We start from the raw sequence: 22,674 nt of genomic DNA, 5'->3' as shown, positions 1-22,674 counted from the left end.
ATATACAAAAGTAAAGAGGAAGTTATAATGAATCCCTGTACCATCATCAAACTAACAATTACCAACATTTGCCAAACTTGTTTTATGTTAAGCTCTTTATATGTGTTTTCAAATTGATTACTCAAAATAAATCGATAAGGTAGATATTATCCCTTTATTTTTTTTAATTATGGAAAATTTCAAACAATAGTAGCATAGTATTAATGAATCCCTATGTACACATTACCCAGCTTCAGCACTTACCAACACATGTCCCATTTGTGTATCATCTGTGATAGCCCCATCCATTCTACCACACTCACATCCACTGAATGTTTTGAAGCAAAACTTTAACATCATGTCATTTTAGCTATACATATTTCAATATATATGTCTTTACAAAGTTAAATATTCTTTTACCATTATTACATCTGAAATATAACAATAATTCCTTGATACCATCAAGTTTTCATTGAATGTTCATATTTTCTTCATTGTTTCTTAAGAGGGTTTTGTTTGTTTTTTACAGCTAGTTTGCAAAGAAGTTCCACATGTTACATTTGACTGATGAGTCTTAGAAGTTTCATTTTACCTCCTCCACCCTGCTTGCTCTCTGTTCCCTAGCATTTTTTTCTGTGTTTTTTTTTAAACAGCTTTTAAGGTATAATTTATCATACCATAAAATTCACCCAATGTAAGTATATAATTTTAATGATTTTTAGTAAATATTTTAGAGTTGTAACCTTCATCATGCATGATTCAGTTTTAGAATATTTCTGTCACCCAAAGTTTCCTTCTGCCCATTTGTGGACAATTCCTGACCCCACTTTTAGCCCCAGACAACCACTGATCTGTGTTCTGTCTCTGTAGATCTACCTTTCCTGGAAATTTCTTATAAATAGAATAATACATTTAATATATTTAATATATCTCTTAATGTCTGCCTTCTTTTACTTAGTATATATTTCTGAGGTTCATCTATGATGGTGTAGTATATTTCAGTAGTTCATTCTTTTTTATTGCTGAATAATGTTCTCTTAAGAATATTCAACATTTTGCTTATCTATTCACCAGTTGATAGATATTTGGATCATTTCCACTTTTTGGCTATTATGAATAATGCTGCTTGAACATTTGTATACAAGTCTTTGTGAGACATATATTTTAATTTCTCTTGTGTTGATACTTAAGAGTGGAATTGCTGGGTTGTATGGTAAATTTATGTTTAAAGTAGTTTAAGAAATTGCCAAATTGTTTTCCAAAATGGCTGCCCCATTTTACTCCTATCTACTAGCAATGAGAGTTCCTGTTTCTCCTCTTCCTCATCAAAACCTGGTATTGTCCATCTTTTTGATCTGGTGGGTGTGTAGGTGGTACCCCATTATATGTAATGACTAATGATGTTGAGTATCTTTTCATACGTTTACTAACCATTTGTATATCTTCTTTGATGAAATGTCTTTTTAATTTTTTGCCTATTTTTGAACAGGGCTATGAATTGTGTTTCTTGTTACTGAGCTGGGATTTCCTCCCTCATTTTTCAGCTGCTCTGACAGCCAAATTCAGTACTCTTGTCTCCTCAAGCCATGAAGATGCAGTTTTCTGTAACTCAGCTCTCAGTCTTCTGCCTTCTTCCGAGGGTTGATTGTACTCCAATTTCTGCCGGGTTTTGGTTGCTCTCTTGTATCTTCAATACTTGTCTTTCATATTTTGTCCCGAGTTCATCATTGTTTCTGACTGTGGAAGGCTTAGTCCTAAAAAGCTGCTCCACCATTAACCATGTTATTCCATTTAAAAACACCTTCTCTCTTTACTCTCCCACCCAGGTATATATTTTGCCTTGTTACTCAACTTCAGATATTACATATATGTTATAATTATCATCTGATTTGTAACCATTTTATGGGCTTAGAGTAACTCCACATATTAATACATTAAGTATGTACCATGATGTGGAAAAACAACTAACCAGTCACCATGGTGAAATTTGTGTTGTGTTGGTGGCCAAATAATCCACAACACATTGTAGCCACAAATAAGTAACTTAGTTTCTTTCTCATCATCCAGCTACTTAAAACACACTCCCTAAAACATTAACCAAAATGATGCAATAGATACCAGTGTTTGGTAGAGTTAAAAATGAACAATGACATAACACTTATAAATTCTTAGATTAGTGGTTCTCAACCTATTTGGTCTTAGGATTTCTTTACATTCTAAAAAATGATTGAGGACCCCCAAAAGCTTTTGAGATCTATTGATACTTACTATATTAGAAATCAAAACTAAGAAATTTAAAACATTTATTTTCATATAGTAGTAAACTCATTACATATTAATATGTATGGCATTTTTATGAAAAATAAGTATATTTTCCAAAACAAAGAATTTACTGAGAAGAGTGGCATTGTTTTACATTTTTACAAATTTCTTTAAGATCTGTCGTAATAGAAGATAGCTGGATTCTCATACCTGCCTCACACATTCCACCAGCCATCAGAGCGATGATGCTATCACCTATCATGGTAGCCTCTGGAGAGTTCCACTGTACACTTGCGAGAGAATGAGAGAGAAAAGGCAAATAAATAATGTCTTAGTGTTTTCATGGAAATAGTTTTAACCTTTTTGACTGCCTGAAGAGATCTCAGGGAATCCCTGGACCACACTTTGAGAACTGCAGCTTTAGTGTATCTCTGGAAATATATTCAAGCAATTAATAATAGTATTTGTCTCCAGGGAGAGGGGATTTGGTAGCTGGAAGACGGGATAGGAGAAGGGAGGTTTATTTTCTGATACCTTTTGAATTTTGTGCTTGTACATTAATTACCATTTTTAAAAGTTGAATTATTAAATAAAACTCTTATCTTCCTTCTGGCAAAAAGATGTTTAAAGTAATAGACTTCCAAAAATTATTTTAGATACTTGTTTAGAGGGGAGAAGAGCCTCAGGAGACACCTCTCCAATCTAAATTTGGTGCCCACTGTCATTTGTCGTAGCCCCTTGTCTTTCATATCACCTAAGCTCAGTCTATAATGACATTGATTTTCATGTACATTTTATTTTTTCATTTCTCTTCTCCCTGTTAGCTTCCTGAAGGCATACAGGCTAAAAGAAGCAAGCCTTTTAGTTCATTATTCTGTCTAGTCCTCGGTTCATAATAGTTTATCAGTAAATATTTATTAAATATTGAACGGATGAGGATCTTTGGGGAACTCATGTCAATTTCCTATTTGTCAATGCTGAGCAGTTCTGGACAGTTGCCAGAAGACAGATACCCTGCCCAAACACCATTTTCATGTGGGTAAAAAGTTTCCTGTATTTGTTCTAGTTCCACATAGACTGTGCCACTAGATAAGCAGTAAGTATTAGTAAGTGTTTTAGAAGGCGAGTGTCACAAAACAGGGGCACAAATTGTGCCCCTTTTGTGCTCAGACTTTCATACATGAAATCATTTTGCTTTTTTTTTTTTTTTGCTAAAAAGATTTCCTTGTCTGTCTCATTCTTTGATTTGTTACGGTTTTCTCTAAATAAAATAACCATTTTAAAAAGACCTCATTTGGGGCTGCCGGGTAGCTCAGTGCTCTTAACAACAAGGTTGCCGGTTAGATCCCCACATGGGCCATTGTGAGCTGTGCCCTCCACAACTAGATTGAAACAACTACTTGACTTGGAGCTGATGGGTCCTGGAAAAACACACTTAAATAAATAAAAGTTAAAAAAAAAAAAAAAAGACCTCATTTGGCTTTGTTTCAAACCTGACTCTAGAGTACCAGAGTAAAGAGTATTACACCAAACACTTCTTTGTGCCTGGATGAAGTTGGCCAAATATTTTCATCTGTTTCCTTGTGGTGGTTCTTTTAGTTTTCTCAGCTCATTCATTGCTGGGTCATCAGGCAAGCGGCTGGATTTCAGAGCCAGCAGTCTTACACAGCTATAAGACCTTCCATCCATCGCCACTGCCATAGTAACGAAACCTCAGCTAGAGCTCTTGCTGCAGCCGTTGAGGTCCACTCAGTGACCTCCTGCCCTTGCCTCCGGTTCTATGTAATATCATTGTTTAAAAGAAGAATTAAAGTCTTCTTTTTTAAAGTTTTAAAGTTTTATGAAACAAACCCTATGGAGCAGAATGTTTATGGTCATTAGTAGGAGAGCCCACAGTGAACTAGAGTTTTATAGTAAAGTAATTCTTTTCCCTCATATAAACAGAACTTAGGGTTGCTTATAAATGTAGGAATGAAAAGCAGAGAGAACTCTTCTGGAAGGTTCCTCAGCTCACAGCTTGTGTAGTAGACTGAGATTGGCCTCATTATTGTGCTACTTTTTTTTTTTTTTTTTTGAGCTAAAGTCAAACGTAGTCATACATTAAGGAGTAAAATTAGAAAGTTGGGACTGTCCAGGAAAATCCAAAACAGCACTGCCTTGCCTAGAAAAAAGACAGGAGGTTGATCCTTCAAAAGAGCGTTGTGCTCTACTTTAATTTCCACTTTACTGGTCTTTTCAGCAAACTGTTGGAATCAGCAGCACTCCTAGAACTGCAGCCTGGCCTGGCCTCTCCACCCAAAGTGGGATGTTGCACCATAAATTATAGGCAAAACCATTGGGCTCTACGGAGCCTTGATTTTTGGTTTGAAGACAATTTTTGCCTTGAATCCTGTAGAGCAGACAAATGGAAACAGGAGAAGATAGTAGTGAGCCAGTACTCTGTCCCATGTGACTGCCGCCACCTAATTTGTATAGATCATACACTGTAAGAACTAGCAGGTGTTTGATGGCAGCTAAAGCACCTCTTCTGGAAAAGAATAACTTCATTGAATACTTGGGCTTTTCTGAGTTTTTTCATCTTATACAAATAACTTCCTGTAGGTATGGGAATTATTGGTCAAGACAGGCACTTGTGCTTGTTTTTTTTAGGCCCACTTCCAACCTATTCCAAAGCCTCAGGCTGCGGAATAGGAGAAGGAAGAGAACAAAGAACTAACAAAGGTTCTGAAAATAAATACAAGGAAACCATAGAGGAAACAGACATAGGAAATTCAGAAAGAAACTGCACAAGTAGAGAACATGTCCATGTGTTCGGAGTTATTTTCTATAGTATAGCCGTGGAGGCGACAGGTGCCTTGGTGGTTCTATTGTGTATTGTGAAAGTTTTTTCATTCTCTGAGCTTTTCAATCATTATCCCTTTCTAAGTTTTTGTAGTATCTGACCTAGCATTCTGTTTTGAGATGAGACTTACAGTTTCTGCTGGACCTCCTCTTATTTCAAAGCAGCAAACTCTGTAACCCTGAAAGCAGTGTCATTCTGGGAGGTATTTATGGAAACCTGAATCTATGACTTAAACCCGGAATTTCTCCAATGAAAGTTCTTGTTACTGGGTAGTTGTTGGGTATTATCAGTGTGCCCAGGGCCATGTTTATATAATGAGTTCATAAGCCCCAAGGCAGTGGAGAACCCAGTCTGTTTTAACTTACCTCAATATCAGCAGCACCTAGAATAGTTTATGTTAAAAGTAGGCACCCAATAGATAATTGTTGAATTAATGAATGGTTATAGGAAGAAAATTGGGGAATAGGTGGTATGTTTGAAAAAATAGCCAAAAACACATCTTAGTACTCGAGAGGTTGGATAGAGACCATGTGGAAGTCAACTATTGCCTTAAAAAAAGGAAGAAATCTTATGTACAACTTTTTAACATCTTACTTGTAACATTTCTTTGGGTTGTTTAATAGTCAATTTAATTTGTCTGTTGAAAATTAATGGTTACATATTAAACACTAAATGTAGTGTAGCTTATTCTTGTAAACAGTTTAAACAACATAACAAATAAAATGTATTATAAGTATAATCATTATAAAACTTATTACTGTTTGGTTTGGGGGTAAACTAGTAGCTAATTTCTAGTATCTTTACTTTTCCCAGTTAATAGAAAACTATTAGGTTGGTGCAAAAGTAATTGTGGTTTTTGCTGTTATTTTTAACCTTTTAAACCGCAATTACTTTTGCACCAACCTAATAGAAAGGGGGGTTTAACTCAGCTACAGAGAGGTTGTGGTCATATCTGTTGTTTTTGTCTTTATTTTGTGCCCCTTTTGGGTGTTACTGAGATGGAGGAAGAGGGCAACTGTTCCTTTCCAGAACAAAAACCCATTTTAGACCCTCGGAACATCAATTCGTGATGCTGAATTATTTTTACAAAATTAATTTGTTTCAGTTAACAGTAGTTTTCTTTCTGATGCTCAAATTGTTGTTATCTAACAGCATTGTCTTAAGCTGACTCCTTTGTCCTTTCTGCATTATTCTGACAGGCTTAAAAGTGTTCTTGCCTTTTGGCAGTGATAGAAAATACCAGAACACTCTTGATTGTTTTCTTGCCCCAAGATATGGAATAATCTGCCAGCCAAGGAGTCCTGGTTTCTTTTAGTGGAATGTGATATTAGAGATCAAATCTGGGCTCAAGGAAGCTCTTGAAGTAGTAGTGACCAAAAGTACTGCTGTTGCTGTAAAACTAATTTTAGTGACAGAGCTTTGTTTTCTATTCGTTATATTTCCTGCATACAAAAAACATATATGTAATGTATATGCGTGTATAAGAAATACAAACAAAACAAATACCCATATACTTGCTACCCAGTTTAAGAAAAAACACACTACTAAACTTCAGAAATTCCCAGGGTATCCTTTTGTATTACATCCCATTTCAATCTCAAAGAGGTAACCACCATCTTAATTTTTGTTTTTATCATTCTCTTACTTTTCTTTAGTTTTTTTAAAGCATTTATATGAGTACCCTTAAATAATTATTTAGTTTTGCTTGTTTTTGAACTTGAAATAATGCTGTCTTACAGTATATATTTTTCTTCAACTTTTTCATGTAACCTTTCTTTGAGATCCATATTGATGCAGTAGCTTTAATTCATTCGTATTCACTGCTTTATTATATTCCATAGTGTGAGTATGTCACAAATTTTGCATTTTCCTGTATTGTTTTCAGTTTTTTGCTATTGGAAAAATATTGCTGTGAACATTCTTATGCATGTTTCCTTGCGCACATGTGTAGGGGTTTCTCCAGGTCATTGTTTTGGGAAATGTTTTTAATTATGACCCCACAGTAAGAAATAGATTTTCATTGTAACCCAAATATGCGCGCACACGCGTGCATACACACACACACTCTCTAACCTACACACAAAACTGAAACAAAACTTTTACTATACTTATGCATAAGAAAGTAAAATGTAATAGATGCAATAAGGTAAAAATATAACATTCTATTCCATCTCTTTAAGTAAAATAAATACTGGTTATGACCCACTAAATTGAACCAGCAATTTGAAAGACTACTCTAAGAATGAATTTACTGAATCTAGAATATGTTTCAATGTTAACCTAAAAAGATTATGTCGATTTATTTTTCAAAGTGGTTGAACCAGTCTAGCAGCAAATGAGAGTTCCTATTGCTCCAGACGTTGGTATTTGCAGACTTCAGTGTTGCCAGTCTCATGGGTATAAAATGATATATTCTATAATTTTAATTTGCATCTCCCCATTACTGATATCTAGTGGGGAGACAATAATTTGGTCTACTATTAGAGTGAACTTTGATGTTCACCTGAATATAAACTTTTCTTGGTCTTAACTTTTCTTGGATCTTGAGGCCTTTTAAAGTCTGATGAAAATTATGGACCTACCTCCTAGAAAAATTACAAATATGCACGTACATAAATTTGACATAAAATTTCAGAGAGTTGTTGATCATTCTAGGACTTTCAGGGAAAGAGATAGCTGGTGAGAAGTTCCCAGGGATTCCCCAAAAGACAGATGACTAATTCTCTATTCCACTGTTACTTACTGTGCTGGGTTGCCAATACCCTGCTCTCCCCCATCCCCATCCTGTAACAGTCTGATAGGGCATACAGCTTTGCACTGGTGACAGAATTGGGTTGGTATCCACATATAGAACATTGTGTGTATAGACTGTGTGTGTGCTAAAAATGAATGACAGAGCAGAGATTATTCGACACAACCAAAAAAATTGAAGTTAGAAGCAGCTAATAAATACCCTAAGAATATCCAGAAGAAATTGGGTGGGGTGCATGTTACAGATTGAACTGATTTTACTTAAATCTTAATAGGGTAATCCAGTAGCCTTGAGGCCTTGGTGACACCTTGGTGACTGATAAGAGTTACATAGATCCCACTTACACACAACATAATCTGCTCATGTTACTGATACAGTTAATGTATAATTCTACATGTGTAAATTGGTCTTATAAGAAAAATGGTTTATGTTTTCTTTATCTGCCGGTACCATAGAAAATTTTCAGCTCTATTTCCCCCAGGGCTTCTTATTCATCTCTGCCAGGATTTAAAGTTTATCCCACAACTTTGGCTTCAAGGAACTTTAGTTATTCCTCAGCCATCTGACTCAACACCCAGTCAGGGGCTGAGACTAATTAGATGTATTCTTCTCTTTAGAAACACCTCCAGCCCTTTCCTGCCTTCAACCTGAAAGTCCCCAGGTCTATGAGATAAAGCTCTTTGGTAGTATGAGTATAAGGACCCTTGTGTTTACTTTCTGAAAGGACCTCCTTCCAGAAGCCATCTTTTATTTCATGTGCTAAGAGGTATGTGTGGGTAAGTCACAAAACAGAACCAAGCTCTATTGGAAGATCAGTGTTTGAAAAGGTAGAAAGTATACAAGATTCAGCCAAGTAGAAAACTAGTTGTCTCATCAGATCATGTTCAACTTTCTTTGAAAGTGTCCATTAGCAATGCAAATATGAGGGCTGACAGCACAATAAACAAAACATTGAAAACTTTGGATGGTACTTAGGAAACACTGGCACTCAAGAGAAATTGACTTTGGTCGAGTAGACAGTAAAGCACACCCCTACTGGGGCAGAGGTTGTTATACTTTTGGTCTGAATTCAAAACTAATTTTTAATGGTCCTGAATGTGTCTCCTAATTTGCTTCCGGCTGTTAATCTCTGGATGAAAGGTAGGAGAATCTGATAGAAGGTGAGCCACTTGGTTAGCACTAGGTGGAGGTAGTGATGCTTAGGATGGCCGTGACGGCGTGGAGTCTCAGGAAAGACTGGCTTCGTGGTTTGGCATGAGAAGTAGTGGTTTTGTTGTTGTTTTGACTTATTTTTGCTCTTTAGGAGTGTGGGTGGGGGGAAAATCAGTGCACAGACTAACTAAACTTCAACACTTAGTCTACTTCACAGCATATCAACTTCTGCAGAGTTCTGCTATTTTGGAGCCAGTGGTGTGAATTTTTCCCGTTAATAAGAATTTGGATTTTTCTTTTTCCTGTTGGAGAAGAATTTGTGTGCATATTACCCTACATCTGCACTTCTCAAGTTTTTGTTCTCAGGACCTCTTTGCACTCCGTAGAATTATCTAGTGGGTTATAACTCATCTGTCATATAGAAAATCAAAACAGAACAATTTAAAATATTTATTAATTCATTTTCTAATAATAATAAACCCCATTACATGTCAACATAATGTAAGTAAGTAACTACTTTTGCAAAAAAAAATCATAAGGAAAGTAGTATTGTGATTTTTCTCTTTAGTGTCTGGCTTATTAGAAGATAGCTGGATTCTCATGTCTGCTTCTCCATTCAGTCTGTTTTGATATTTCAGTTTGGTTGAATTATATGAAGAAAATCCAGCCTCACATAGATAGGTAGTTGAAAAAAGGAGCATTTTAATAGCTTTTTAGATAATTTTGGAAATCACTCTATACTATATCAAAATATGAACTGTAGTAGTTTCTTAAATTTTAGTTGTAATGTGGAATCTGAAACCCTATCAATAAACTTTTTGTACTATTCCATTAAAATCTTTGGTCTCATTTGCACTTTGAATGAATTTTTTTACCAATATGCATGATTTGTAACACCATGCTTTAGTCATTTGGAAAATGGGTTATACGGAGTTATACAGATCTACTGATGTTGGCTAATTTAATTAATAAGTCGCATACATTAATATCACTGCCAGTCTCATCAGAAAGTCTCTAAGCACTGGGAAGCTGTCCAGCTCACAGTGGTATATACAAGTTTTCCAAAGTTCTAAAGCTAAAAATTTATTATTGGCAGCAAATACTGTCAGTTGTTCTCCTTGAAGTGACAGACTACTTCGTTCACTTTTCAGAAATGAGAAAATGTCTGCCAAGTACCCACGTATGAATTACCACAGTTTATCTGAGAGAAGCAGATTATTTAGCTTGTAACTCAGTTGCATAAATGTTTTCCTGGAGACCACTACTCTCAGCAGAAGTGCTTTATGCTCACTTCCCACTTCGTAAAATAGAATACTAATAATAATAAAATAGAATATTAAAAAGATAACTAAGAATTAAGATGTAATAAATTAATAACCTCATTTTAATAAAATTATGTTTATTACAAGTATGGTATATAGAAGTTTGTTTTACTTAATTTTTACTTCTTTGTTCTTTTTAATAAAAATAAAGTTCTTATTTTAGATTTCTTTTTTTTTTTTTTTTTTTTTAGGAGACCAGAGCTCATAGTGGCCCATGCAGGGATTGAACCAGCAATCTTGGTGTTACCAGCACCATGCTGTAACCAACTGAGCTAACTGGCCACCCCTAGAATAATTTTATATTGAATGATCTGAATAGATTATTATTTCAGAAAAGTTGCTAAAATTATGCAGAGAGTTTCATATACTTTTCAGCTTCCTCGCATTTTAACATCTTACATGACCATGGAACATTTGTCAAAATCAAGAGCTCAACAATGGGACAAAACTGTTAACCAATCTCTAGACTTTATTCCAGTTTTCCTATGAGTGGCCTTTTCCTCTTCTAGCATCCAATCCAGAATACCCCATTGCATTTAGGCAGCAGTTTTTTAAATAGCACTTTGTCCCTTTTCCCACCACATTTACGAAAATATATTTTAGATTTATAGATGAATTGCGAAGATAGAGAATGCCGTGTTCCCTTCACCCAGCTTCCCCTAATGTAAACATCTTCCATGCCACAGTGCATATGTCCGACCTAATAGCACAACGAGGCCGCCATGTTTTTATACTATCATGAAGACACCTTCTCTGGAGATATATCTTAAATTTTTCAGGACCGCCACATCTGTAGGCCTCACTCATGTGAGTGAGTCACATGGGAATGCCTCACTTACGCTTGGAGCCAGGCTGACCAGGGCTTCACCTCCCTCCCTAGCCATGTCTTGTTGTGTAACCTGGCTAAGCTCAGATTCCTCCTCCATCACTAGGTGAATGGCACTCAGCAAAGTGCTAAGTGTTGTGCTGGGGATAGAAAGAAAAAGGTCTCTGTCCTCAAAGGATTCAAATCCTAGTAAGGAAGAGAAATAGCCCCTACAACTAACTCCGTAACAAGTTATCCTTAATTATCAATCTGAAGCAGTCATCTCTAGCCCAGTTAAAGAACCGTGTGGCTTGTGTATATCCTTGTCTGCTCTTTCTTCACAGGTCACCACAATTCACTGCAGGGCTTCCACATGTCACTTCTTCATAGGAGTGGATCTTAATGGCAATAGGTCAGTTTCTTTGTGGGCCAGTATCTCCTTTCCCCAACTCGGCCAGACCTTCTGCCACCCTTCAGGTCGTGGTTATAGTAATGGGTTTCTTCAACAAGCCTCAGGAGAGAATGATGATAATAGTTATTTAGTGAACACTCACCGTGAATGTTTAATGTGCATTATCTCTAATCCTAGTGAATAGTTTCATCCCCATTTTAAAGATAAACAGTTTCAGTAGGTTTGCTTATTTGCCAAAAAAAGAATCAGAACCCAGATGCACACCCGGGTTTGTCTAACTCCAAAGCCTGAGCTCCTTCCACTGTATTATGATGCTTTTCCAAGGAGATGGAAGCCAAGAAGAAAAGACATAAACAAGGATGGCAAATAGGTTTCCTCGTACCTAATAACACTGGTCGTGGTTATCAAATCGCCAGGTGAGGATTCTGAAGCTCTGTGGGGGCTCAGAAGGAAAGAATTGCCATGATTAATTACTGATGTCTGTTGTGGTTATGGAGGAGGGACCATTGACATGTTAAGGGGCATATTACCATTCCCACTATTGGCAATGATTTTCCCTTTGGACATTTGCCCTGTTGATGTTCTAAAAGAAGGGCTTTCATTCTGTCTGGACTTTAAATATTCTTTGAGAAACAGGAGTTCTATAAAGGTTGTGATCACATTTAACTTTTCTTACATATTTAAATTGTTAATCTTTTATATTGCAATAAAAAGTTTTTATGGTAGTGGTATCAGGTAAATACCTGTTTCATTGGAGACATGATTGGTATGGTTAAGATTCTTTAGAATGGGTTTTTATGGTCTTTTCTGTGGAAATTCTTCTTTTAAACATAAAAAGTAATAATAGAGGGTATAGGCGTTCTACTTCAATTACAAATAACCTCTTCTGTTCTCAGAAAGAGGCTGTAACAGGTTGCCGTGGACTGGGCAGCTTATAAACAACAGAAGTTTATTTCTTACAGTTCTGGAGGCGAGGAATCCTAAGATAAAGGCACAGTCAGATTCAGGTGAGAGCCTGCTTCCTGGTTTATGGACAGCTGTCTTCTCACTGTCCTCACTTGGTGGAAAGTGCAAGGGAATTAATTCTCTAGGGCTTCTTTTTCAACCTTTCTAACCCCATTCTCGAGGGCTCCACCCTCAGGTCTAATCATCTCCCCAAAGCCCCACCTCCACCTACCATCACATTGGGATTACGTTTCAACATGAATTTGGGGAGGGGGAGGAGGCAGAAGCATTTAGTCTATAACATGGAATCTAAATCTATCATTCCTTATTTATTAGCTATAATATTTGTGTAATATCAACCTCTCCTCATCTGTCTAGTTCCTAATTCCTGTAGAAAACACAGGATAAATGCTAAATGCTTGATTTTATTTTTTACCCATTTTCAAAGTGAGTTGACATAACATCTTCCAGTAGTAACAAATTAATATTTTTTTATTAGGAGCTCATGAATTAAAACATTTGATGTTACTGCAATTTGGTGTAGTCATTATCCTTATTGATTCTCAGATTGTTTCATATGGTCAGTACTTCTGTAAGTAAATTCACAAGTCTTTCGACAATGACCCTAATACTCTCTGATAGCTTCCATGTTATCAGGTATGACGAAACATCCCAGGCTCATTTTGTATATTTCTTGCCCCAGACCTGGTATCAGTTATCTAACCTAGTGCCTTTTAATGGGAAACATTATTTCAGAACACTGGGGAAAGAAGTGTTAGCTGCTACTGAGTTGGTCATTGTTCCAAAGACTTCAGCACACAGAGCAAAGAATTTTGTTTTTATTTTCTTCTTCTAAAAGCAATACTCTACTTCTAAATCAAATTTAGGACTTTCAGGTTATCTTAAAGCTGAAGCTTCTGTCTTCTTAAACTGAGAACAACCATCAGGAATTATAGAATGTCACATAAATACCCATTTGCCTTATTTCACAGTAGATACACCAGAGTCTCAGAATGACGGTAGTGACACTAGCACCAGGTGCAATTAGTATAAATACGTAGTTGAAGTTGGGGTTTTTTGTTTTGTTTTGTCTTTGCAGTTCTCTTTATGACCTTAGGGTATATATATTTCACTGAAAATGTATAGTCAAATGAGTATGTTCTAAAGTCACTTGGAATAGTTTTTGTAATGCCAACAACTAGATAAATATTAAGTCTATTGTTTGTTTTATTTTATATTTAATTTTTAGGGATTGTTTTTGTTTTTACTTAAATTTTACTTTGTACTTAATGCAAAATCTGTAAAAAAAACCCAAATTTTCAAATAAGTTTAGCTTCAGTCTCTATCCTCTTCACCTATTTTTATACCATAAGTAATCTTTTTTAATGGTTTATCCTTCCATTAACAAAAAAAGATATATTTATCTCCCCTGACTTAGATTAACAGTAGTATACTATACGTGGTCAGACAATTAAGTTCATGAACTAACTCATTCTAGAAAAAGTGCCACATACCTCATTACTGAATATCAATATGGTCACCTTCAAAGTAGTTCCCTTGGGAAGCTGTGCACTGACACCAGCCTCTAGTCCACCCTTTAAAGCAATTTTGGAACTCTTTCTGGAATGGCCATCAGAGCTGTCATGGTATTACCCTTGATGTCCTGAATGTCATCAAAAAGCCTTCCTTTCAATGTTTCCTTTATTTTCGGGTAAAGAAAGAAGTCATTGGGGGCCAGATCAGGTGAGTAGGGAGGGTGTTCAATACAGTTTTGTTTACTGGCTAAAAACTCCCTCACAGAGAGTGCCATGTGAGCTGGTGCATTGTCGTGATGCAAAGAGCCATGAATTGTTGGCAAAAAGTTCAGGTCATCTAACTTTTTCGAGCAGCCTTTTCAGCATTTCCAAATAGTAAACTTGGTTAACTGTTTGTCCAGTTGATTCAAAATCATAATCCCTCTGATACCAAAAAAAGTTGGCAACATCGTTGCCACAAGTTCACGAACTAATTATCCGACCTCCTATACAGTTTTCTCTGCCTTGCTTTTTTTTTCACTTAATGCATTTTGGAGGTCACTTGATAGTAGTACTTAGAGAGTTTCCTCATTCATTTTTTTTCAGAAGCAAGACATTTTGTGATATGATTGTACCAGAGTTTATTCAGCTAGTTTTCTTTGACATACATTTGGGTTGTTTCTAGTCTTTTGTTTTTATAAAGAATTCCTCCACTAATAGTCTTATGCCGAGGTGTTGGGGAGGAGTTGGCTTCTGGTAAGGATTTCTGTGATTTAAGGCTATCCTTACTTAAGTTGTGTCCAGTTTATATGTCTGCAATAATTCTAAAATAACAATATTTGATCTAAAAAGCGCTTGTACATAATTATTCATTAGGAAAATGGAAATCAGAGCACAATGATACCACTTCACACCCACGGGAATGGCTATAATAAAAAAGATGGAAATAGCAAGTGTTGGTGAGGATGTGGAGAAATTGAAAGAAGCTCTTATATGTTGCTGGTAGGATGTAACATGGTATAGCTATAGCATCTTTGGAAAAGATTCTTGGCAGTTTCTCAAAAAGTTAGATTTACCATATGACCCAACAGTTCCACTCCTAGGTATATACCCAAGAAAACTGAAAACATATGTCCACACAAAATCTTGTACACAAATGTTCATAACAGCATTATTCATGGTAACCTAAAAGTGGAAACAACCCAATGTTTATCAACTGATGAATGGATAAACAAAATGTACATTCATTCCGAGTGTTTTCCAACACAACAACCAATTCTCTGACTCACCAGATACCAACTGGGTGTTCAACAATTCATTTCAATTCTAACACTACCCAGAGTTTGTGTACACCCCACAGTTTAAGGGCTCAGTCCCACAAGACAGCCCCTCACTTCAGATGCCAAGTACAAGTCCTGGATCATCCACATTTCTGTCCAAATAACTAACTATAAATCCGGGGTTCCCCTGACCCCTTTCTAAAGTTCAATAATTTGCCAGAGTGACTCACAGAACAGAGGATAGCACTTGACTGTGTTTACCAGTTTATTACAAAGGATTAACTTAGGAACAGCCCAATGGAAGAGATGAGTAGGGCAACGTATTGGGAGGGAAGAGTGTGCCCAGAGCTTTCATGCCATCTCCAGGTGCACCAGTCGCCCAGTACCTCCATGTGTTTTCTAACCGAGAAGCTCATCACATTTTTTTATTCAAGAGTTTTTGTAGAGCTTAATCTCTAACCTCTCCCTTTCCAGAGGTCAACAGGCAGGGCTAAAAGTTCCAACCCTCTAAACACTTGGTGTTTCTAGTGACCAGCTCCATCCTGGGGCTGTCTGTTGGCCCCACCCTAAGGCATCTTTATAATTATACTAACCAAAGGGTGGAAACAATCGAAATGTTTATCAATTGATGGATGCATAAATAAAATGTACAATGGAATATTTGGCCTTGAAAATGTGTGAGATACTGATTGGCGCTACAACATAGATGAACCTTGAAAACCTTGTGCTAAGTGAAAGAAGTCCGACACAAAATACCATGTATTGTATGATTACATTTACAGGAAATATCCAGAATAAGCAAATCTGTAGAGACAGAAAGTAGATTAATGGTTGTCAGGGGCAGGGAGGATAACAAATGGGGAAAGACTACTGATGGGTACTGAGGTTTGTTTGTTTTGGCAGGGGGAAGGGCTGATGGAAATGTTCTAGAATTAAGTAATAGTGATGGTTCCACAACTTTGTGACTATGCTAGTAACCACTGAAATGTACACTTTAAAGGAGTATGTTTTATGATGCACAAATTATATCTCAATACAAAAAAAAGAGCTTGTAGTAAATTAGTATCTTAATCAAGTTTGATTTAAGGTAAACCAAAAAGGAAAAAACAACTTTCAGTTTACTGCAGTTTTAACTGAGCAACAGATTTTATTTGGATGTCACTAGCTCTCCCACTAATATCCTTTTTGTGTACCAGGATCCAAACAAAGATTCCACCTTGCAGTTAGTTGTGATGTCTCCACAGTCTCCTTTAATCTGTGACCGTTGCTAAGTCTTTATTTTTCATGACCATGACACTTTTTAAAGAGTACTGGTCAGGTATTTTGTAGAATGTCCCTGCACTTGAGTTTGCCTCATGATTTCTCATGATGTGACTGGGATGATGGATGTTTGGAAAGACTGCCACCGAGATGATGTGCCCTTCTCGTTGCACAGGGTATCAACAAATTACTGGTGACGTTAAGCTTGATCATTTGGTTAAGGTGGAGTCTGCCAGGTTTCTCCACTGTAAAGTTAGTATTTTTTTCCCTTTAAATTGATCTTTTTTTATTGCTTTGTTTTTCAGTTTTTCTCAGGTCACTTTGGATTAGTGTTCTATTGATATTAATAAGAGGAATATTGACACTTGTTAGTGAACTTGAGTTCCCAGAATACACCAACTGTTGTGGCACCAATTACTTCCTGTTACATGGGAAGGATAGATGAGACCATCTCCATTTTCCCAGAAAGCTAAATCACTTTTCGGGGGTGGGGTGGGGAAGTCCTGATGACTGACAAGATTTTCAAGTCTTTATTAGGCAGCAAAATACTGCCTCAGAGGAGAGGAATGGAGCAGGGTGATTTCCAGAGTTTGGATGGCATACAAAATCTTTCGCGGGAAGTGTTGACTTTTTTTTGAGTGGAAGTTTTTAGAACTATCTTGGAAAATCAAAGTGCACATTGTAGAATATCTAGACATGTAGTAGTTTATTCTTGGCTTCCTTCTTCTTATCTGTCCATCTGGAACTCTGTGTGGTAGAGCATTTACTCCCAGAGAACTTTGGCAAATTAGCATTCCTGGTCCTTGGGCTACTTCATTTACATTTCGCCGGGATCTTTTGTGTCGGAATCCAGGACATGATCTCACCACCTTTCTGTTATTAACACTAGATTGGTACTAGTAAGCACTGTGTGCCCTGTGAAATTTAAGCAGTGTGAGTCCTCCTGGGAGATGTATTGTGAACATTGAACATTTACATTTGAGCCATTGCTCAGTGTTGCTCACACTGTCATCCAATCTGTTATTTTCTCCTTACGGACATTCCGATTTCTTCTTGGGTGGAGACCTGGAAGCCTCCAGACCTCATCTCAAGATGACCTTGATTATTCCCTTGTGCAGCCTCAGTGTAGTCACTGATTACTTGACCAGGTCTTGTGGCAGCTGGACACCAGCTTAGGACCAAATAGTATGTGTCTTGAACAGATCAACATTTCCCAAGATTTTAAATTTCACTCAATTGCATTTCTTATATTCAGTCTTCCTCATTGATCTACCTCAAACGAATCACAATAGGAACAAACGATTTTGATCTCCTGTTACCAAACTCTCTCTCAGGTTTTGGGATAGTCTTTCTAAACCATGTTGCCTCTGGACTCTTCTTAAGGATTATTATATTCATTCTAAAATTTTATTTTGAGTAGTCTTTCATTCAGCTTTCCTTTTTTGCTTTTCTTCTCATATGAATACATGTCTACTATAAAACATCTGAACATGAGCTGTAATATGGTTGGTTGTTCTTGAATTATACCATTATTTTATAGGTATTTTTGTAATAGGCATACTTCCCAGGATTTTGTTTTCTACAGCAATTATAGTCGTTTATCTCCTGATTCCTTTGTTTTCTTATTGAAGTAAAATTCACATATAAAACTAACCATTTTAATGCATACAATTCAATAGTATTTAGAACATTCACATTGTTATGCGATCATCATCCTCATTCCTTTTTATATTTGTGTAGAGCAATGAAAAACATACATACGCCCCCAAAGCCTTATATTTGCTGGCAGGGCAAGCTTTTCATTAGTTTTAGAATTAGTGCACTACTGCCAGAGATTAGTTAGCTTCATCCAACAGCCAAGCAATTGGTCCATTGGGTTTTAAGTCACTATGGTTTATTACAGCCATTGTCCTGCCATAATTACACTAAATACTAAATAAGAGCTTTAAAATTGTTCATGCTGCTTTAATTTGGGGGTAAGGGGAAAACTTTCTTATGAGAGTCTTAAAATGTCCTCATAATTAAACAAATGCCTTTAAATTTTTTTGCATAAAATGTTTCATACTCATCTGTTGCCCAGTCTACTCAACTACCAAATCATTCTCTTTTCTTTGCCTCCTTAGGAAATCAACCTTCCATGAGCTGCTCTTGCATTGATTAACTGGTTTACAGTGGTATGACAGGAAAGAGAGTTGGGTTAGTCAGTATTAGGATATTGATCACGTTCAGCTTTGAGAGTTCTAGTGTGCTAGCTAAGGCAATTCCAAAGCTTATTGCTTAGTTTCTATGTGGAAGATTTTAAAATTGAGCTAGTGATGAAGTCATAAACTCCCTTCCAAGCTTCTGGGACCATGTACTCCCCTAAAGACTGTGAGAATTGCCCCTATTCAGTCATATACATCTATTTTCTCTAAAATTCCTCTCCATCTTGGAACAGTTCCATTCGTGTTTGTTTCTCATATACATGATGTAGACCAGCACCTTTTTTACTGGAGAGAAAAATAGAGTCAACACAGTAGTGTCAGGGAACCATAGCCAGACTGTTCCCAGGCCACCTGAGGGCTGCTCAGAGGTGGAATCCCCCACAAAGGAACTCTGATACAAGAGAGAAGCACATGTGCATGCAGAGGAAACTGGGCATCTAGTGCTGCCAACATTTTGTTCTCTAACCAGCTCAAATATGAAAGGCTTGTTGCTGAATGGTATATAGAAATCTTTAATATTATGCAGTAAAGTCTTTTCATTTAGCCCAGAGACTTTTTCCATTTTCCCATGGACCAAGCCAATCAGTCTTTATCTTCCCCCAAAACAACCAGAAGTTGGGACTGACAGGCTGTGTTTGCTGATGGACCTGAACTTCCAAGGAGCTCAGACTGCTGTATCAGGGAGACTGCTGTCCTCATCGCAGCAGCTCTGCAGAGTTGCTCCCATTGGATAGAAGGAATGCCATTTCACCTAGGGCAGGGCTTCTCAACCTCTGCACCCCTGCCATTTGGGTCGAATAGTTCTTTGTTGTGGAGAACTGCACGTTACATACATCCTGTGCATTACAGGATGTTTAGCAGCATCCCTAGCTTCTACCACTAGTTGCCAGTCATACCTGTTCTCCCCTCCTCAAGTTGTGACAACTGAAAATGTCTCCAGACATTGCCAAATGTTCCATGGGTGCAAAATCACCCATGATTGAGAATCACTAATCTAAGTTTTCTCCCAAAGTCAAGATAAGATGAGGAGGGTTCCTGACTCTTAACCCAGCCGCCTAACCTCAAAATAAGTTTTTATCCTTCTCCCAAGTAAGAGCCTACAGAAAGGTTGCCTATTGTTCTGTGTGCAGACAGGGAGCGGGCATGCTAATGTACAGGATTTGGTCAGACCTGGAACTGGCGTGGGCAACGGCTGGGGATGGGAAGTGATGAGCCAGCAATGACCTTCTTACTACCTCCCTCTCTTGTTCTAATTAAACAAACTTTTACGGTCTTTCTGTTAATGAGTCAGCTAGTAAAGAAAACTCTCTTCTTTTGCCAAAGCTATTATGAGGCAGAGCCATAGCAGAGTTTTGTACACATAAGTTCCTGTTGTACTGACTTTTTCTTCCTGGAGAGTGGATAAGGATACCAGTGAAAATAGAAGCACGAACATGGCTTTGTGACTGTAGTGAGTAGCAGGTTTTTAAAACAATAAATCCTAGATTATTTTCCCAACACTGCTAGAAAGTACCACTGTTCCCTACATCTTATAGTAAAAAGTAAACTCTGCTGTCAACAGAGGATTGTAAAACGCCTCGCATAGCAGATCACAGATTGGACCTGGCAGTGGATTTTGTGGCAGGGTGCTACAACTACAACTGTTCTTGGTGTAACATGTGATATTCAGGCACCTGGGGTGCGTATTTGAAATGTTTAGCTTGGAATGTGTGTACTATACAAATATTATGAATTAGGAAAATGCCATGAGTTTTAGAATGAAAGAGACTATGGGAAAGAGAGCTCAGAGAGGCTAAGGACCAGGCAGTCAAAAGACCGAGAGGCCTTTTGATTCCTCCAGTAGGTCTTTTCAGGTGCACCACACTGCCTCCTGAGCTGGCTGCTTGAGACAAGCAATCAACTGAGCACAAACGGGAGCCTTTGGAAGGGAGGCATATGCAAAAGCAAGAGGTAGAAAGGCAACACAGCAGCTTTGCCTCCTCTAGAAATGCTGTGGCTGCCTTTTCTTGGAGCTGTGGAAGGTGTGTGAGCATTGCTCATTCAGGGCTGGAAGAGGAGACTGGCAAATCAGGTCTTTTTTCTTTTCTTTTTCTTTTTTTTTCCGTATACCCTGCTGAAACCTTCTGCTATTTGCAGTGAGGCCAGAGACGCTTTCCTAAGGCTTAATTGCCAGAGCAATGCCAAATACATAGGAGCTCTGCTTTTAATTCCCCTGCTAAGAGGTTTTGTTTTGGGGTTTTTGCTTTAAGCTCTCTGTTAATCCAGCCACTTATTTTGGAGAGAAACTACCAGTCTTCTTTTGACAGTGGGATGATTGCTTGATGTTTCATGGTTTTCTTCCTCAAGGTAGGTGCCAGGCTCAGCATTACAAAAGAAAGTCTTTCTGAACATTATAGCAAAACCAGTTCGGTTTCCATAGAGTTATTAATAGCTTTGGATACCATTTTGGACTGAGAACAGTAGGTCACAGTCAAGAAGAACAGCAGTCATCAAGGAGAATTGTAGCTGATGGTATGTGGTGCAGGTAGATAGGCAGGCAATTACTGCTGAAACTTGCCTAATTTATAGCTATTAACGTTTACATAAAAATGCATTGAAGAACTAGTGCCTTGTCAGTAAAACCCAATGAGGTTACACATAGCATCATTAGAATATAGCTAACTGGGGGAAAAACAGCATTAGAAAGTGCTCTGGGAGTAGAAGCCCCTTGCTTGCCCATTGTGCCTTTGGGCCAAATGTGACACCAGCCTGAGAAAAGAATAGTCATCGTGAAAATATTTTCTTTCCTTCCAAGTCCGGAAACAGACTCACAATGGAGTCTCCTTCTCCATTCTGGATTTTGAGATGTACAGGAAATAACCAGCCATTGCCAGCTGAGGTTTTCCTGCTGATAAATGAACCCTGAGGCCAAAGTGACCTGTCTTGTTAACGAGTTAATGAAGAATCTGGTCTTGCATTGACCCTATCCTTAAAAGCTTTCTGTGGAGCTGGAACAACATTCTTTTAATTTATGAGTTAACTCTTTCTTACTTCGCAAATGAGAAGCAGAAAAGGAGAAAAGAACCTTCTTCCAAGCAGAGAAGTGGAGAGTCTACCAAGGGGCTTCTATTTCTTTTCTTTTTCTTTTTAATTTGAACATTAACTTCACTTGCAGGCAGAAGTTTCATTCCAAAAAAATATTTTCCTCTTACTGCAGAACCTGGTCTTATATTTATGTTGCCTTTCACCTCAAGGCAATGACATTTTATTGAAGGATTTCCCCGTCTGTTACTCTGACCAGAAACTACTTTCAGTTGAGCAACATAAGTTTTATGTAATAAATAAACTAATGTTTTATGTAAACATTTAAATGTAGGACAAAGAAAATAAATTTATACTCCTGTTAAGTAAATGTTATTAACCTAGCATTTATTAGAGGAGGCAGATCCTATCTCTAGTCAGCTTATTAGAGAAAGAAGAGTTTCCTTTAAATTGGGTTATCTTTGAGAACCAGAAATTATTTTTTCTTTTAGTGATTGATTGTTGGTGATGTTCCATGATTTGAAGGGGGCCCCAGGGTTGTTGCACATACATACCTCTGTTACAGGGTTGTGTCTCAGCTTTGCAATTCTAGAAATGTGATTTTATCAGTCAGGTAGATTCCAATGAGCTGATTCATGGCAACCATACTCATAAAGCTGGTATTACATTTGGTTTAGAAAACCAAAGAGCTTGTTTATTAACTTGTCATTATTATTTCATTAACCAGAAGAGTCTGTCCAATTGAGTCATCCCAAAAGCAGTACCTGGAAAATCATAAACAGTGCCAGGAAGCTTTGTTTATTTGATAGGCAAAAGAAAGAAAATAGATCCATCATCTTAAGGAATGCCTTCTTCATATATGCCATTTGGAGACTTTTGAGGAATCTTTGTCTTCTACTATAAGGCATTAGTGGTTTATATTTA

At 37.3% G+C, this 22,674-nt stretch overlaps 1 protein-coding gene and 1 non-coding gene across 2 annotated transcripts in view; one reads left to right on the top strand and one right to left on the bottom strand.

The window, feature by feature from the left end:
- The window catches only part of CFDP1 (craniofacial development protein 1), a 99,336-nt gene that overhangs the window by 44,515 nt on the left and 32,147 nt on the right, over positions 1-22,674 (top strand). The gene's annotated exons all lie outside the window — the stretch shown is intronic.
- On the bottom strand, positions 10,518-10,591 carry TRNAT-GGU (transfer RNA threonine (anticodon GGU)). The gene has a single exon. It is a non-coding gene; the product is annotated as a tRNA-Thr (tRNA).

This window comes from Rhinolophus ferrumequinum, chromosome 15, assembly GCF_004115265.2.
Source record: "Rhinolophus ferrumequinum isolate MPI-CBG mRhiFer1 chromosome 15, mRhiFer1_v1.p, whole genome shotgun sequence".
NCBI classification, from domain to species: Eukaryota; Metazoa; Chordata; class Mammalia; order Chiroptera; family Rhinolophidae; genus Rhinolophus; species Rhinolophus ferrumequinum.
This window is presented reverse-complemented; position numbering and strand designations above follow the sequence as displayed.